The 14,693-nt window shown below is 41.2% G+C and overlaps 2 protein-coding genes across 2 annotated transcripts in view; both read right to left on the reverse strand.

The window, feature by feature from the left end:
• The window catches only part of LOC114643532 (butyrophilin-like protein 2), a 678,491-nt gene extending 668,840 nt beyond the window's left edge, over nt 1-9,651 (reverse strand). Inside the window, exon 1 of the mRNA XM_051925839.1 lies at nt 9,479-9,651. The gene's annotated coding sequence lies outside the window, so the exon portion shown is untranslated. The remainder of the gene's footprint in view (nt 1-9,478) is intronic.
• The window catches only part of LOC114643526 (NACHT, LRR and PYD domains-containing protein 3-like), a 2,412,635-nt gene that overhangs the window by 1,700,206 nt on the left and 697,736 nt on the right, over nt 1-14,693 (reverse strand). The window lies entirely within an intron of this gene.

The raw sequence follows: 14,693 nt of genomic DNA on the forward strand, positions 1-14,693 counted from the left end.
TATGCGCAAAGCATAGAATTATTCAACTCAAAATTATATATCGAGCTCATCTGTCTCGCTTAAAACTGTCCAAAATGTTTCCAGGGCAAGATCCAACCTGCGAACGCTGCAACCAAGCTCCTGCCTCACTGGGTCACATGTTCTGGGTCTGCACCAAATTAACATCATTTTGGACAAAAATATTTAAGTGCCTCTCAGACAGCCTTGGTAACACAATCCCTCCTAACCCACTAACAGCTGTGTTCGGTGTTCTTCCAGACGGACTTGAAGTGGAGAAGGACAAGCAAACTGTGATTGCATTCACTACACTTTTGGCACGCAGACTTATTTTGTTAAATTCGAAGAATCCTAACTCTCCTCTTATAAGTCAGTGGGAAACCGATGTTTTATATTATTTGAAATTGGAAAAAATCAAATTCTCAGTTAGAGGATCTGTACAAAATTTTTTCAAAACCTGGCAGGATCTAATCAATATTTTTTTAGAATAAGAGAAATAACTATTATTGCATTTAACTCCCTTCTCCATCTCTTATTTACATAGATATTTATTTCTCCCTTTCCTTTGTTTAATGTTGTCTTATTAAAAAGCCCTAAGCAATTCTCCTTTAGCTAAGCTCTCCTTCTCAGGGGTGGGGTTTGATTTGTCTTTAATTTGTTTGGTTATAAATTGATCTATTTGTATGGAATGATTACAATAAAAATTAATAAAATAAAAAAAAAAAAAAAAAAGAAAAGATGATAACATCCTCAGAGATGAGGCAGGCGATCCTATGAAGTAGACAAGATGGTGTCTGCATTGTGTATACTGCAAGTGACTTTGTGATTGGCATGAAAGTCATTGACACCAATAACTAAAACTGGGCGTTCTGATGTGGGCTCATTGGCATAACCGAGTTGTCCCTGGTGCTCTGCTGAGATGTACAGTACCTCTGCATGGAAACACTGCCTTCTCCTTCAGCTGGTTTTCTCCTTTCACTTACATGGTCATTATGGACAAACACTGAGATAGAGAATCTCTCTTTAAGTAACATGTTAGAACAACAGCACATCACTGCACTCCTGAGTTGCAGACTCTTCTTTTCAAACATGAGGATGTCCACCTGCCCAGATAACTTACAGGTGAGAACCACAGTGGTGGCTATGGAGCTGGTGACCCTCATCACACTGAGCTGGATTTAAATTGATGAATAACTTAAGATGTTAATTGTATAAAACTAATTATATCTTCTTGATCACTGGCCTGCTAGCATCCTGGTAAATGTTACCCATCACCACTCAGATCTCCCTCTCATTAGAGCTGCTGACCTGCTGCATCGGCCAGGCTCTTGTCCTTCTACTTTGCCAGCCATTTATTGCCAGGTTGTTCTCGTGTGCCCGTTTGTTTCATTCCTTTGGCACCATGTCTAGAAACCTCACTGCCCTAAACAGGCTGTCCATTCCACATTGGTATTGTCAGTTTTCTCTGCCCCCATTTGTGTCTTCTGCTGTTTTCAATGCCCTCTGACATTTTGCTGCTGTTCTTGCAACCATCAACCGTACACATTACCCCCTTTATATATTATTAAGATCATGAGTCCCTTATTGTATTTAATTTGGTAAATATAGGATTGTGTTTTGTTTGAATTTTATGAATTTGTAAATCTCTCTGAGCTTGTCAGTGATAATATAGAAATTAAATACAATGAACTGAAAATGGCCATTGTGTCTGAGCTGCTGCTCCACCTTTCCTTAAGTTTTTTTCCTTTCTCTTTTTAGTTTCTTTCCACTGATTTTTCCTTTATTTGTTGATGATTGTTCTTAATTGTGTCTCCTTCCACTGGCTGCCAACATACCACCAGTTACTGAGGTGTGGTACTGATGTCGGCTGCCACTGTCAACACAATTAAAGTGCTGACTTGAGCCTCATTCTTAGCTTTCATTCCTAGCTGACATTTTATCAGTGTTGCTCCTTGATGGTCTCCTTCTGCTCCTGTGTTGTGTTGTGCTGTGTGGTTTTGTCTCTGCTTTATCAAGTTTTGGCCTTATGTCTGTAACATCTGAAACAGTAAGAGACACTGAGACAATGAAAGAAGGTTGTATTAAATACTCCTACAATCGTCTACTTGAACTGCAATCGCGAATGCCTAAGCAGGTCAGTCACACTTTACCGCAGGAGAGGTTTGTCCACAGATGGAGAGGGCGATGTGCCAACGCAAGAGCAAAAGTAAAGTGAAAAGTTTTTACAACAAGTCTATCAAATATTTTAATGGGAAATGTTTGAGCACTGTCAAATAATATGGTTGTATTGTCTGCACTTATAGCAACCAATGGAGCATACAAGTACAGTGGCATTTCGTGTTTTTTGGAGAGCTGGCTTAAACCTGATTAATGTTGGATGGATTTCATCTTATTCAAACAGACACAGACCCAGTGTGGTGTATATTGTACCGGTATGCAACAGATTTGAAAAAAATTAGACCTATTTTTAAAGAACATTGAGCACACACAAACAGCACACGCTCTCAATTACAATCATGGCTTGACCCTTGGTGTGTTCTGTACCCGAGATCAAGTCATGGTCCTCATTCCCACTTCACATTCTAAATTATTGGGACATTGGCAAGGCCCTACAAAATTAAAAAGAGGAAAGGACTGGTTGATTATTAAGCAAACAACAAATTGTTGACCAGTAGAACGAGTATACCACATCAGTCTGCTAAAACAGTGGAAGGGCAGGGACCCCAATCCCCCTCCAGACAACTCTGTTCCTACTTTGATGACTCTTCATTTCAGCATGGATTTAATACCCAAACAACAACAAGAGCTTGAAGCAACCATCTTGTCTGTCCTGGAAGTATTGAATGAATAACCCGGAAGCACCTCTATGAATGCACATTACATCATCACAGAACCAGTGGTTGTCATCTGAGACAAAATGAGCTGAAGTGGAACCTGAGATCAGGAGAATAGTCCCTGATTTAGCCCATCATCCTGGTTCCAATGCCAGATGGAAGTTTGCATGTCTGCAAAGGATTCTGCTTACTTAATTAAGTATGCCAATTTGATGCTTACCGAATGCTGTGAGTGGATGAGCTCCTCGACTGATGTGATAAAGCTCAATATTTGACCACCATTGAGAAGGGTATTGGCAAATTCCTTTAATGAAATCCTCAAAGGAGAAGACCTTATTTAGCAGCCAAAGTGGCCATTGGCAGTCCCCATAATTCCTATAGTGCTGCCTACCTGGATGATGTTGTCATCTGTTCTGGTATGTAGGAGGAACACGAGCAGAAGGTATGCACAGTGCTCCTAGCACAAAGAGAAGCCAGTCTTCAGATCAACCCAGGCTACTTGGTAGGCAGGGGTATGGTACAGTGCTACCACAATACACCAGAGTTAATGCCATCATGAAATGGCCCCTCCAAACAAAATCAGCAGGTCCAAGCCTTCCTGGGATTAGCAGGGTACTACCGTCAGTTTGTTACTCATTTCTTTGAGATGACAGCGTCCTTGTCAGACCTCACAAAAAAGTGGGCCAATAATATGGCGGTATGGGATGCTAAAATGGATGGTGCATTCGGTGACTTAAAATAGGCCGCTACATCAGCACCTGTATTGATGACTTCTTACTTTTCTCTGCCTTTAATCTTATAGACTGATGCTTTGGACACAGGTCTTGGCACTATTGTTGATCCAAAGTGTCAAAGGTGTTGGACATCTTGTCCTGTTCCTGAGCCAGAAACTATTGGACTGGAAAACCAGGTATGCAGCATTGGAAAGAGAAGCCTTTTCAATGAAGTGTCATATTAACAAGCCTGAGGTTCTACATGCTGGACTGGGAGTTCACTCTGGTGACTGGCCATACACCCCTATAGTGGATTGCATTTCACAAAAACTCAAATCTGCAGGTCAGTTTTTGGACTTTCAGCCTTATTGGTTCAAAGTCCTCCATCATCAAGGTTCTCTCCATGCCAATGACAGTGCTGTTTCTCAGGCTTATAACCTCACAGTTTGGGCTATCCAACCCGATAGGTCTAGGCTAAGGGTGAGGTCCTGTCATGCATAGGTGTATAGGGGACAGCTGTAGGGCTCTAGTGACTGTAATTGTACCATCACACGAGGGGTTGGTGCTGTGTCCTAATGTCTTTCTTTCTTACTCCCTCTGCAGACCAGGGGCGTACGTGTATGCCCGTTTCCACACTCACATCACGATGTATAAAAATTAAACAGTGTAAAGCGATGCACATTTTCACACTAGCTCAAACCCTGGTGTACACAAGTTCTCCGCTCGGTTTTGCAAATTGGCGGCACCCAGTGTCAAAGCAGTGCTATTGTTCCTGTGTGGTTTCTCTTTATTTTTTAGATTCACATCCCCTATTAAATATACTGAAATTAACCGCATATCGTTTATTAATTTAAGGCATCTGATTGTAATCAACCTGTAACAAATACCATAGCTGCTTTAGTGTTGTTACTCTCAGTGCACCACTCGGAGTATTCAAAGGACAGCAAGGACTTCTAAGTTGATTTAGAATTCCAAGAGCCATCTTCTTGAGCTGTGTGCTGTTAGAACACTAGGATGTGTACTTGATATAATTTTTATGATGAAATAAAGTATGCACATTACATTTTACAGAGAAATAGTTAATTTCATGTAAATACTGTAGTACTAGGGTGTTGTACCGTGTTGGCCATTATGAATGTAGAGAAAAGCCAAGCAAAATGACACCTGTTATTGGCTAACTAAAAAGATTGCAATATGCAAGCTTTCGAGGCAACTCAGGCCCCTTCTATTGGCTAACTAAAAAGATTACAATATGCAAGCTTTCGAGGCAACTCAGGCCCCTTCTTCAGGCAAGATCATCTTGCCTGAAGAAGGGGCCTGAGTTGCCTCGAAAGCTTGCATATTGTAATCTTTTTAGTTAGCCAATAAAAGGTGTCATTTTGCTTGGCTTTTCTCTATGTAAATACTGTATATTGATAATAATTAAACATGCGCGGTGAGGTGCCACAGCCATGGCGATGAACTGGCGCCCCATCTAGGGATTGTTCCTGTCTCACGCTGTATGCTTGCTGGAACTGGCGTGACCCTGGATGGATAGATAGATAGAATAATTAAACACGTATCACAAAGATTTTTCAATGTTCCTTAAAAGTTTTGGAGAATCTGCATTCTAAGCTTACAGCTGGTTTGACATTTCTCACAGAGCTTATTGTGGCAATTGGTTACATGGAAAAAGAAAACTGAAGGACAGGAATCGGTGGTTAGTACATTTGATTGAGATAGTACTGCTGCAATAAGTTATTTCATTGAGAGTCATGCACATCCCAGCAAACATCTTGTGTGAGGCAGGAACAATCTCAGGAAGGAGCGCCAGCTCATCACTACCACTGCGCCACCGTGCCTCCATGTTTAATAAATGCTTTAATGCGTTTCATCAGGAATATTATATCATAGTATTCTAAAATGTTCAGAGAGAATTCATGAATGTAATGTATTCTGTGTGGAGATCAGTGCCCGCGTGCTTTCGTTTGGCGTTAGAGAAAGCCCATTTAAGAAACACGTAGTGATTCACACACATGGAGCCCATAGAAGAACACAAAGCATTCAATGTGCTACTTTAGTTACGATGGGATTTGAGAGACTAGTAAATTAAACATCGATTTTAAGATGAAGTTTACAGCGTTCTACTTTAATGACAAAATAAACTTTGAGATTAAAGTTGACATTTCAACCTTTCTTTCCCAATGTGTCCCTATTTATTTTTTTTTTCTCTGTACCCTAATAAGCTTTCATATGACACTCAGACGGTGGGCTACAACTCGACTTTTCATGTCGACTTTTGATATTTGACCATTTCTTTTTTATTTCTGGCACTGTGCGACTTTCTGAACTTGAAGTTTCGTGTGTCTCCGCCACTCTGTACCACTCATTCAACTTCCTTTTGTTGTTTATACCACTGCTTAAGCCAACAAAGATTACATTTTTTCCTAGCCTCCACTTCACATTTGTTGAAATTCTTCTTTTATCCCTGTGCTTTTGCCATTGTCTCCTCACAAAACACTGAGCTTAGCAGGCTATTTATATTGAATTGCATATTCAAAGGGGCATAATTCTGGGAGGAGTTGGGGTGGGACGGCAGGCATTTTGCCATGCGTTACTTTTCATGCTGACTGGGAAGTGCGTAGAAGTTGGCATACATATCTGAATTTTTTTGTGTGTATGCACATTTCCACTTTTATCTGTATGGCATTTTTTAGTGTGAATTATACACATGACGTTATGCATGAGGCCTCTGATGATTGATAGCTAGAACATCTCTGATGTCACTTTCGGTGACTGTCCAACTGGACTCACCTGTTCCTTCCAGAAGGACTGAAAACCAGAAGCTCTGCCTTCTCTGTCAGTTCTGTTCTGCACTCCTGTTTTAAAAGACCTCTCCTCAATTATTTTGTGCTTATCATTTTGTTTGCCATTCAGTTATACATGGTTGCCAGGCTTGTACTCCAACTCAGACTAAGTAAATGTAAGCAAACATCAAAAAATGGCAAACGTGAGAAAGAGCAAATAAACCTGAAAAAGAAGGGAATTTCTAAAAAAACTGTGACAGGAGTCACAGCTGTCATGTCCTTATTTGGGGACTGCATAAAAAAAGTTAAGCCAAACTTTATTTGCAAAGCACATTTAAAACAACATAAACTGAATCAAACTGCTGTACAGTTAAGCTAAAAGGAGAAATTAAAATAAATATACACATTACAAAATCACCATCATGACAAACCATACATAAACAATATACTCAAAACACCCACATACACACTCGAAATCATGAATGTACTTCAACCAACATATACAGTACATCTGTACTTCAATCCCCCTAATGATTGAGTCCCCAACTATCAGTACCTCTCTCTTTATGGGAACTGGTTTTGAGGTGGTCCGTTGGGGCTCCTCAGCCCTGCCTATCACCTCAGAATTATCAGAGACACCGTCCAGCTCCGCAAGGACATGATAACGGTTTGACACTTCTAATTCTGGGGTTGATGTCCCCGGACAGTATGCAGTCTTTACCTTATGCCTTGTGACCATGACCCACCTATTCCTACCTGTCTGGTCTAGAATCTCCTCCCGCGCCTCCTTGGGGGTGCACACTATCTCTCTAAAGGACACCTGGGCCAAGTCCGACAATTCTCTATTACAACGCAGGTCACTTCAGCAACCCTGAGCTTGAGGTGCCGCATCAGCTGGCATCTCCTGCAGATGTAGTCCTCATAGACAACTGGATCCTCCAAACCATCATCTAAAAAGTCTAACATTCAACAGGACTTGCATTGCACTGGCCAAATTATTAAAATTTTATTTGGGATTAGTAAACTGCCTTAATCTTTTTTTTTTCTTTTCTTAAATTGATTACATCCTGCCTGAAGAAGGGACCTGAGTTGCCTGGAAAGCCTGCATATTGTAGTCTTTTTAGTTAGCCAATAAAAGGTGTCATTTTGCTTGACTTCTCACTACATCCATAATGGCTAACACGGTAGAACACCCTCGTACTACTTAAAATTAAATGACTTAAATGGTAACACTAAGATCTGCTACAGATATTTGACACCTTCTGTCCCCTTAAGCTCCTGTACTGTTCTCCCTCTCAGCCGCCTGCTGTTTGTCTTTCTATGATGTTAACTTTACTTTTCTCTGTCTCTTCTCCTAACTTTGCTCTCCTCTTACTTATAAGCTCTACACTCGCACGGTTTGTATTAATGAATCCTTACGCTGTCGCCCACTTAACTGTTCTACCTCTGGACCACTAAGAACTGTTCAATCTAAAATAAATAAATAAAACTTTACTACCTTATCTGCTCCTATAGCCCCCTGTGCCTGATTGGTGGTGTTAACGCTGGCTGCTGACCTGCACACCGCTGAGCCTTCACCTTTTACTGCTTTGAAGTCAGCCGCTTCCTTTTTTTCTTGTTCTTTAAACTAAGGACTCGCTGTTACTACGACATGGTTATTAACTTACAAATGCCGATATCAGTTACTGCTGCTCTCTACCCTGCCTCCTCCATGCTTATTCAAATACAGTTAACAAGAACAAGTACAAGGAACTTTTCCAAGATCACCTCCAAACACCCAGATACTTTTGCTCTTGTGTGGATGAAAAAAAAGCAAAAAAAAAACCTTCTAAAGGGAAAAAAGCTTTAAAAATTCCCACACGGTTCCTTAACGGCAAGCAAAACCCAAGTTTTTAAGAGCAGAATGTATTTTTTTATTTAACTTTCACACCACAGAAAACACCAAAAACTGTCAGCAGCCTCTAGCATTTGCAAAGCACACATCAGCCACGTGATCAAGAGAGGGTCTCTCCATTTAAATATTTAAAAACAAGAATTTAGATGACTGGAAGCCAATGCCGCAACGCCATTGTCATCAAATTCTTTCACGTGAAGCCTGAAAACTGATTTAGGTCATTTATGTTACGTAGAATGACAAGTTGGTGGTCTCGTCGCCTCGGAATCCCTGCACATTTTTTTTTTCTCTAGCCCTCTGGATTTTTTTTTTGTTTTTTTCTGTCCCCCTTAATCTTATTCTTTTCTTTCTTCATCTTGTAAAGCAGTTTGAGCTACAGCATTTGTATGAAAATGAGTCATAGAAATAAATGTTGCTGTTGTTGTTGTCAGTTTTGGTAAAATGTGCTCAATAAATGAGCAGCGGCATTCTGGGCGAGTTGCAGGCGTCATAATGATGCCCAACCTACATACAGAGAGTTGTGATAGTCTAAATGTGATGTTATAGAAACAGCAAAATCACTAACAGAAAAGAAAGGCCTTTACCTTGGCTAAGTTATAAAAAAAATGTAACTACAGAGATCTTTGTTCAGTTTATAACCACTTATAAAATTCCAAAATGGAGTCCACTTCACCTTTCTCTCACAAACATTTTCTGTGGACTGCCACTGTGTGTAGCTAAAGCACTGCAGACTGAGACGTTCATCTCAGTGATGTCAGTCTGTCTTTCCAGCAGATATGCGTGTCCTTCTGGGTTATGACATTGCCAGTATATTCAGTGACACTGGGCATGTCAACTTCACACACATCTAGGTGAGACCCTCTGGGCTGCAGTCTAAACCACAGTTCAGTGTCAGATGTGCCGCTCTTACTTGTTTTATTCATCTCATCCTATTTCGAACAGAACAAGGATGACATGGCATGTGAGGGTCACCAGTTGTGTCCCATAAACTGCCAGGTCAAGCAACCGCTGACTCCTCACTTCCAGACAGCTCCTCTATGTGAATATGGAGAAGCACCACCATGCAGTGGCACCTCCCTGAGCTGAGTGTTTTATCTCAGTGTGGATCTCGTTTGCTGGCCTCTGCTCTAACATGTTATCTGGTTTACATCTTCTTTGTCTTTTCCTCTTGTGTGTTTTTTCTGCTATTTTCGTTGTCAGCTGACCAATCTCAGTTGAGCTTAGATGACAAACTCAAATTCATTTTTCACTTACCTACATTTACTTTGTTCCTTAGTTTTCTTCTGTCACAGATTTTGTTTTTCTCAGTTCATGAATGAGCAAATCTTTGTCTGTGTTCCATCAGTGGGTTTATAACACACATCCAGTCGTAATAAAATCAAATCTTCAATGTTCAGGCCGAGAGATTACGCAGCTCTGCCGTCTTTGTTTTCTCTTTCACTTTAACATGGCAGCCATCCAGGAGGAGCACACCTGAGTCTTAAAGAGACAGAAGATGACAGAAATAAACAAAAACTCAAATACATTTCTAATGGTGAGCAAACCTTTTATCTTCTGAGAAGTACAAATCCCCCCATCATGAGACAGAAGGACATGTCATAGAGAGGAGCTCTAGACAAGCAGGTGAGGAGTCGCAGTGGGTGAAGACTGCTGATGACCAGAAATGTTCATATAAAATAGAATTCAGTTTATTTAAACTATCAGGATAAATTAAGAAAGTCTAAGCAGGTTTGACTCTTGCTTTTAATAAAACCTAAATCTTTCACTTGAATTTCCCCCTCTATAAAGTGTATTTGATCCAATCTAATTTAATGTATTGTAGTGACTCATATAATTAAGAACAGGAGGACTCTCAACTGTTGGGGTTTCTTCAGTTTTATTGTTCAGTTCAGTTTTGTACAAATGGATAGCTATTGTTAGCTCCACTATTCTGGGTTATGGAGCTCACCTCTAGAACCTATGCCCAATGCCCTATGGCTTTCCTATCTCAACTATATTATGTATTCACCCTCTTCACTTGTCACCTTTAGTCTCCTCACTCCTAATACACTTCACCCCACACTTCTGCCCCTCTTAAACTTTTTCCCTGTCTGATTTCTCAGTTGACCTCACTGATTTCTGTTGGTCAGGATGCTAGGAGACGTCATCTCATGGTGGCATTGACAGCACTGCCCACCCAGGCCTGCTTCTCCTTCTCCACTTTCAATCTTCAAATGTCCTTCTTGTGAACACAACTACAATGAGTGTCTTAGGTCAACATGAACAAGTGACAACAATAAAAAAGAAAACACCAACCTTGCAGTTTAGGGCAGCAGATTGAAAACATACAATTACTAACATATTAAAATATTACATTAAACACGCACTGTTAGTTGTTCTAATAAGTCACCAGATATTTATAAAATTCTTGTCAATCAATCAGTTCTACCACGGACTCTGCTGGCCTTCAAGCTCACATCACGCTACTCATGTGGCTCGACTCTTTCATGTGCTGATATTCCACCATGGACATGAGAGAAGTCAGAACTTCATTGTGCTCCACACCATAATAAACCTGAATTCAGCCTTTTGCCTTTTCTTCGATTTAAACAATTCAAATAAACTGAAACTGCTTGTTGCTGATAGTGACATTTTAGAGTCACCTGAAAGTGTCCATTGATTAACAGGTCCAGTGCTGGTGTTCCTTATTTAGCACACACTTTATATGAACTTTAACTTGTCTTTAACAAACAGTCAACACATGTTTTCATCTGATAGCCAAGATTCGGCCAGCTTTCCGGCACTTTTAGTACTGGCCTTAAATCTTACTTGTACATTGTCCCAGTTAAATGTATGTCCTGTTGATTTAGTATGCGTGTAGATCAGTGATCGCGAGTCCTTCCTTCTGATGGCGTTGCAATGTTCCTGTATACGTGTTGCGATTCTTTTTGATGTTTGTCCTGTATATACCTCTGGGCAAGAACTGCATGGAATGCTATAAACTGCGTTTCGTGTTTCTGCTGTCTGCTGAATCTTGGCTATCAAACGAAAACGCCATTAACAGACATTGGGGCATAAACCCAGAATATGCAAACTTAATAAGAACATGTTCATAATAAATAAAACTTTATGACCAATACTCCTCCCAACCCCCACCTCATTACTCCCCCCCCCCATACACTGACCTAGCCCCATTTCCCCCACCTAATTTTGCTATATATTGCATTTGATTCTTATATGTCTAAGCATTATCCTCTGATGACGGCTCCTGGCAGGGGCTGAAAGCTCAGGAATAGGGTGGTCCAGATCTAATTATGCAATTATGAAAAGACGAACACATCGCACCCGCCATTAGACTGACAACCGTCTCCACGCCATTTTGGAATACAGGGCAGGTGCTGCCATCTATCGGCAACAAAAGGAATTTTTTGTGAATTCTCTATGTAATAAACTTAATAAGTTATAGCATAATGAAAATTGCATAATTAGATCTGGACCACCATATATATATATATATATATATATATATATATATATATATATATATATATATATTTATATACACATACATAAAAATACATATATTCATTATACGGTACAGTGTAAGAGTCTTAGGCACTTACAAAAAATGTCATAAATTAGGAATAATTGCAGGAGTAATTCCAACATTAGTTTTTATTAATCAGTGAACTTTGTAGAAAGTGCAAATAAGCAGAAAAAGCCACAAAGAAGAAATGTGTGATGTGCCCAGTAGTCGCGGTGGGGGAGCTGAGTGAATGAGAGCCCAGCTGGGGTCACTAGGAGGCTCTCCACTGTGACACTTACAGGCAGTCCCTGCGTGAGCAGGCCTGGGAGTTGTCCTATCGGTTCACACTCTGAGGAACTGCTCCAGATGAACCCAAATCAAGCCTTGTTGTCCTACTGTGTGCTGTTCCCAAACCAGGCGGTGATACTTCCTGTCTGAATATTTCAGTGGTGGATATGAAGAAGTTCTTTAGTACCCTGAGGGCAGCATAAAAACCCTGAGGCATCTGAAGTGGTAAAGACATTGTCACGTCTTCTTCATGTAGGTGTTGACGTGCTTGGACCAGGTCAGGTCCCCTGTGATGTGGAAACTGAGTCATCTGTAACTGTCTTGCTGACATTCAGGAACAGATGGTTGTCCTGACACCAGTGTGAAAGATTCTCTGCTTCATCCGGGTAAACCAGCTCATTGTTGTTAGCTATCAGGCCCACCACACCTGTATCATCAGCAAACATGACAGTGATGGTGGAGTCATGTGCACCCATGCAGTCAGATGTTTAGGGGGGCTCAGCACAGAGACCTGTGGAGTGTCTGTGTTAAGGGTGAGGGATGATGAAGTGTGGCCACCCACCCAAACTCCCTGGGGTCTGCCTGTTAAGAAGTCATAAGCCCAACTGCTCAGTGAAGTGTTCAGACACAGGTCCCTGAGCTTGGTGATGAACTTAGAGTGGATGAACCTGTTAGCGTTTGTCATTCACACGGTTCAGACTCACAGCTGACCACCAGCATTTACCACAGTGCAGAATGTGCAACCAGGGGTGGATTGTTAGTGCACTTCTATGAAGAAAACACCCACCCTTTTCCAGTTTTCTTCAGGCCCACTATAAAATGTTCCTCACGTGGTTGTTTCTTCTGTTTGCCTCAGTTTCATTGCAGACTTTGGTTGTTTTACTTGTAATCCCAGAATGCTTTATGATTTGGAGACCAGGGCTGTGTATTGCAGGATTCCATGCTCCTCTTTTGATGATTTTGGCTGTGAGTTTGTGGTCATTGTAATGCTGTAGAATGACGTTGGGGCTGATCAGATGACTCCATGGTAGTATTGCATGATGGATAAGAGTCTGCCTGTAATTCTCAGCAGTAAGGAGCCATCAATTGTGATCAAATCACCAACCTTTTTTTGAGGAAATGCAGCCCCAACCTTGCAGGGATTGTCCACTGTGGCTCACGGTGGCCTGCAGCCACTCATCCATGTAGTGTTCACTGACTGAAGATGAGCAGAGTGTATTTGATGTCCTTCTGTGAAGATTGTGCTCAGGTGTGGATTCATCCGAAGATAAACGTTAGAGTCACACAAAGTGACCTGTCCACTTGACAGACAGTAAAAGCAGCAGAGACACAATAGAGTTGGGCTGAGGTGGGCCTGCCATATTCCCATCATGCAATGGCACAGCATTCTTTGGAGCCTCCTGTATTTTGTAGTAAAACTTTAAACTCTGCCATTTTTCAGATTTCCTGATTTTTTTAGAGGAGGCATAAGAAGTTCATAAAGCTGTCTTCTGATTCCTGTGAAACTCTCACATGCATGTCAGACCAACATGCATCAAGCAGCAGTTACTCAGGTGGTCAGCAATCATATGAATCCCCTCAGTGGGTCACCCAGCATTCAGTGCGGTGTAACTGTGCTCAGTGTATTTAATAAGCTTTCAGCTCATATACATAACCTGCTTATGAAATATTATCTTTGGTATGCTTTACACATTTTACTGTAGTTTTACTTGACTTGTTCTATTGCTTGATTTTTCCTTTTTATTAATTGTTTTTGAATTTTATTTTTCACTTTAATGTTGCATCAGTTGTATTTCTTGGACTCTAACAGGAGAAATGCTGAGAAAGTTGTTTGTTACCAGAGAATTCTAGCAGGTGCAGCCCCAGTTCGACCGTACTTAGTGTGTTGTACTGAAACAGTATTAAAGTTATAGAAAATGTAAGCCCAACCTGATACACACTGGAGCAGCACCACAACTGACCTGCTCAGCCCAGGAAGTTTTGAATCCATAACTCCATAACTGTCCACCCTTCAAACATCTACAGGCTCTGAGAAAAGAGACAAAAGCGAGAACAAGAAGAGCAGCTTGGCTAACTGCTGCAGCCACATTCACCCTGCTGATCTTCAATGGGGTCTCCTAGCAGAGCCTGAGGTTGGACTGTGTGGTGAATGAATATTTAATGCAACTAAGTGTAGAATTGTTTTGCATCATTATTTATTTTTAGACTTCTCCCTGTTGCATTTCTGTGGTCCATCCATAGCACCAGCACCCCCTGCTGGACACAGGTTTGAACCCAGTCGCCTGGGGCTGTGTGTCAGCAGAGCTAAAGACTGGACCTCTGACACCTCATTTTGATATCTTCTTCTTCTTCTTTTGGCTGCTCCCGTTAAGGGTTACCACAGCGGATCATCTTGTCACCACATCCATAAACCTTCTCTTAGGCCTTCCTCTTTTCCTCTTGCCTGGCAGCTCTATCCTTAACATCCTTCTCCCAATATACCCCTCATCTCTCCTCTGCACATGTCCAAACCAACACAATCTCACCTCTCTGACTTTGTCTCCCAACCGTCCAACTTGAGCTGACCCTCTAATGTCCTCATTTCTAATCCAATCCATCCTCATCACACCCAATGCAAATCTTAGCATCTTTAACTCTGCCACCTCCAGCTCTGTCTCCTGCTTTCTGGTCCGTGCC

This window comes from Erpetoichthys calabaricus, chromosome 4, assembly GCF_900747795.2.
Source record: "Erpetoichthys calabaricus chromosome 4, fErpCal1.3, whole genome shotgun sequence".
Lineage (NCBI taxonomy): Eukaryota > Metazoa > Chordata > Cladistia > Polypteriformes > Polypteridae > Erpetoichthys > Erpetoichthys calabaricus.